The sequence below is a fragment of the Poromitra crassiceps genome (assembly GCF_964638095.1).
Source record: "Poromitra crassiceps genome assembly, chromosome: 6".
NCBI lineage: Eukaryota > Metazoa > Chordata > Actinopteri > Beryciformes > Melamphaidae > Poromitra > Poromitra crassiceps.
The window spans coordinates 9,668,567-9,672,660 of record NC_139627.1 but is presented as its reverse complement, the minus strand read 5'-3'; the positions used below and the strand labels follow the sequence as shown (position 1 = coordinate 9,672,660).

General features: G+C 43.3%; 1 pseudogene across 1 annotated transcript; it reads left to right on the top strand.

Moving 5' to 3' along the window:
• The first annotated feature begins 145 nt into the window (after positions 1-145).
• On the top strand, positions 146-664 carry LOC310778536 (ubiquitin-conjugating enzyme E2 C pseudogene; annotated as a pseudogene). The gene has a single exon. The product of its transcript is annotated as a ubiquitin-conjugating enzyme E2 C pseudogene (transcript).
• Positions 665-4,094: the final 3,430 nt, after the last annotated feature.

Genomic DNA, 4,094 nt, shown 5'->3' with positions numbered 1-4,094 from the left:
ACTGAGCTGATGACACCGATGACATCATCAGTGATGTCACAACTCCTAATGACATCATCAGTGATGTCATGGAGGACTGATGACATCATTAGCTCACAGAATACTGGTGTCACACACAAGTTACAGTGCTCACGAGCTAGCAGTGATGGCTTCTCAGAACCTGGACCCGGCCGCGGCCAGCGCTCCTGCCGCCCTGAAGGGCTCCGACAGCGGCAAAAGCGCCGCCAGAGCTTCTGTGTCCAAACGGCTGCAGCAGGACCTGATGAATCTGATGGTGTCAGGTGACAAAGGCATCTCTGCGTTTCCGGAGTCGGCCGACCTGTTCAGATGGATCGGGACCGTCGATGGAGTTCAGGGAACGGTGTATGAGGGCTTGCGCTTCAAGCTGTCCCTGGACTTCCCGGGGGGTTACCCCTACAAAGCCCCGCTGGTGAGGTTTGTCTCTCCGTGTTTCCACCCCAACGTTGACGAGGAGGGTTTCATCTGCCTGGACATCCTCGAGGACAAGTGGTCTCCCCTGTACGACGTGCGCACCATACTGCTGTCCATACAGAGTCTACTGGGAGAACCGAACAACGAGAGTCCCCTGAACACTGCCGCCGCTGAGCTCTGGGACCACCAGGAAGCCTTCAAAGCCCATCTCCTCTCCACCTATCAGAAGTGAGGCGAGACGAGCGGCTACGTTTATTTCAGTTATGCCAATGTTAACTAACAAGCCAAGCAGTGTTGTTCATAGACAAAATCAGCAAGAGAGCTGAGATCACGCTGGAATAAATAGCCTATTAGTGAGGTTTCTGCATCATTCGCACAGTGTGTGGTGTGTGTCTTTGTTGTTGGCGCACACTAAATAAACTAAGTGATACCAATGTGCTGTCTGGCTCTTTGAATGGTCTGTATGGAAGCCATATGCAGGGAGGGGCATTAGGTGACCCAGGTGCACCACAGACAACTTGTTTTTTTAATAGGCTTATTAGCTAAGAGCACAGACTGGATGTTTGACCCCTTGACGTAAGCGCTCAACAGTTCAGGCCTGCAGCAGAAATCTGAGAGTCATTTTCTGTTTGATTCTGTTGGGAAATCGGAGAGATCAGTGGAGTGTGTTTCAGTCTCGCTTCTTACCAGCTAAGAGGCTGATCTGGGATCAGATCATTTAGACATGGACAGCGAAGAGGCTGATCTGGGATCAGATCATTTAGACACAGGCCCGGTTCTACGGGGGTGCAAAAGCATGCATTGCACCCTTATTTTAATTGTCTGCATGCTCAGTTGAAAAGTAAAAAAAAAAATATATATATCTTTTTAAATAAATGCTACAGCTGCACACTTACTGTTTAAACTTGAATTATAGTTGTTGTTTTTCTTTGTTCTTTGATGTGATTTTATGGCTTTTTGGCACCTATATGTAACCTTTTAAGGTTGAGATAATTGTATTATCATTATATGGTCCAAATATTTCAGTAAAGCACTTGAAACACTTGAAATATTCTTGCTTGGGTGGTATCATTCTACTTGAAATGATGGTCAAATGCATTATTTTTAGTAAAATAACATGTCAAATTTTTCGTGTGTTTTTCAAGTGGGCCCGGCCGCCGGCCGGGCATCTGCACCCCTTCCTATCTAGGATGCACCCCTAGTCATCTTGTTCTGGAACCGGCCCTGTTTAGACATAATGCTAATGGCTCATTTCCACCACATTTTACAGCCCTGCACAGCTCGTCACCACTCGGCTCTACTTGTTTCAACCCGATGGACGTTTTTCTTCCACCGCTGGTCATCTGCCCCCGCCCACACCTGGTCGTCATAGCGACCGCATATCTGCCCTCCGCCCATATTCCGAAGTAGGCTATAACATATAACGTTACAATTAAATCCATACACAGAACTTTTAAACTGTTTATGAAGTACTGGTGTGGTGTTTGAAACCAAGTAGCTTAATGCTAAATATTGTGTGCACTGTGAGTAGAGCAGAGTGCTCTTAATTGGTTAATACTCAATTGGTGTAAGCTGATTGGCTGCGCCAAGATCAGAGCTAGAGCCGCCTGATTCTGGAATGTTCTGTCCAGGTGCCTTCCAAACTGAGTAGACGTGTGTTTGGCTCTCTCGCTGAATAAAGCATTCTGAAGAGACCTGTTTCGGTCTAGTGTTGATTTGTTCCCTTGAAACTAAGTAATAAAAATAGAGTCCGCACACTGGCAGCTGCTCCCAAATATTTATTTGACCACAAAAAAGTGACGTTTCGGGCAAGGCCCTTCCTCAGACATAAATGAAGTGTAGGGACACACCCCTTAAGTACCCTCGCAGGGGTCACCTGACACATCATGTGATACATAAAATTAAACATACATGTAGTGCACATTAAGTGCACATGTTCACATAATCAAATGGCAACTGGCAATATCAAAACATAATTGTCTCAAAGGACAATAATGGAAGTATTCAGAACAACTTAAATATCACATAAACTGGGGTTATCGGGCATAAACCGTCATAATGAAATGTAATATTTAAGAAGAAAGTGTGATGTGAACTATTACAAGGTGGTCTCTACTACTTTAAAATTGTGGTAGTAGTAAAAAAGTATATGAAGATACCACAGCTGTGAAGAAAATGACACAGGACAGAGATACTAGACAGAGCAATATTCATTACAATGTGGACATAATGAGATTAGCACACACAAAAGCACAAAAGCACACCTACAAGCACACCTGCAAAAGGACTACAAATGACTACAAAAATGGCCGCAAGTCAAAATCTTCGTTCAGCCCTCTTGGGGCTCGAGTTCTTGAGATACTCAAGCCGGTGGTAATGATCTAACTTACACACATAACGGGGTGGACTGGCTCAGCTCAGCACTGCTTCCATCTGAAATCGTGTTTTTTTTTATATATATATATATATATATATATACAAACAATAACCATTTAACGCAAGAAAAAAACAACAACATTCAGGAACAGTATCCAGCAGCATCATATTCAGCAGAAGTGCATACAGTTTAAAGTGCTATAGGTCAAACATAATCAATGGATCAGTGCAAGTTCAGATGTCTAATGGCAAGGAGTTAGGTGCTATCTCTGAAGCGAGATGTTTTGCTCTTAATGCTTCTGTATCTCCTGCCTGATGGGAGGAGATTAAAGAGGTAGTGTGCCGGATGAGAGTTGTAACTTGTCTGCTATGATTTTTTTAGCCTTCCTGATTATTCTTGTGGAAAAGAGTGATGTAAGTGAGGGGAGACTACAGCCGATGATTTTAGATGCTCGGCGTATTACTCTTTCCAGCCGAGTCTTGTCCTGAGTGGTTGTGTGACCAAACCAGACAAGCGTGGAGAAAGTAAGAACACTCTCAATAGCAGACCTGTAGAAGTGGGTCATGGCTGCTTGACTGACCCTGAACTTTCTGAGCTGCCGCAGGAAGTAAAGTCGCTGGTGGGATTTGCTGATCATGAGACTGGTGTTGAGATCCCATGATAGGGATTCATGGATGGTGGTCCCGAGGAACCGGAAGGAGGGGACCCTCTCTACCACTTCTCCATTGATGGAAAGAGGGGGAAGGAGGCTGGTGCTCTTTCTAAAATCAACGACCAGCCCTTTGGTTTTTGAGATGTTAAATATCAGACCATATTTATTAAGAGTTATTAACAGAGAATAACTATTCTTGTGGTATAATGCCCATACTGAGCAAAGCCTATTAAGGTCATAATTCATGCACAACAACTTGCTTATTTACTATCAATAAGCAGTAATTAGGAGGGTATTGAGGGAAAACTCTTAGTTAATGGCCTACTAGTTGTAGAATATGATCATGCAGAATAAGGCATTAATAAGTGCTTTATAATGGCTAATAAATAGCTAATATGCATGCTAATAAGCAGCTAGTTAGTGGTTAGTAAGTGTACATTAAAATAAAGTGTTACCCAATGTTTTTATTTTTTTTGATTTTCCATCATAACAAAGAAAACTACAAAAACCACAACCATCTACAAAAAAAAGCATATACTGTACATACACATACTGTACATTCAGAACATATCCCCCCTTCCCACAGGACGCATCAATAGACACAAGAGGCCCTATAAATGAGTGGTGGATGAT